This window comes from Dysidea avara, chromosome 3, assembly GCF_963678975.1.
Source record: "Dysidea avara chromosome 3, odDysAvar1.4, whole genome shotgun sequence".
NCBI lineage: Eukaryota > Metazoa > Porifera > Demospongiae > Dictyoceratida > Dysideidae > Dysidea > Dysidea avara.
The window spans coordinates 1,893,504-1,894,012 of NC_089274.1; positions in this window are offsets into that span (position 1 = coordinate 1,893,504).

The following is a 509-nucleotide window of genomic DNA, read 5'->3' on the forward strand; positions in this document are numbered from 1 at the left end:
ATACTGCCTCATCATTGTTAGGGAATATCGAGGCTGGTTTTTGGGTGATGTTTTTCATGGGCCACGCTTACACCTTTGTGGTCCCTATTATACTGTAGATAAAAATTGTAGCAATCTATTAATTAGAAGCATTTAGGCGGATCACACTGAAGGCACTTTTGGGCTTTTGTGAAGCAGGATTTTTTGGGTGATAATTTTGGCCAGAAAAATGCAAACCTCCATGATCCCTAACATACAACTACCATACTGTATGATAAACTTATTGGGTATGGTCTGGCATTCAGAAACATCAATAATCTAAATTCAGCAGCTAGGCCCTGAATATTGAGAAGGAAAGGATCTAGTTTGTTTTGCATTTGGACAATAAAAAATATAGATCACATCTATGGATACCCCCATATGCATGACAACCATCAGTCAGCAGTGTATAGAGCTGTGCCATTTGTGAGTTACCAGTACATGCATGCACTAGCATGGTTTGAGATGTACTATATATATTCTAACTAATG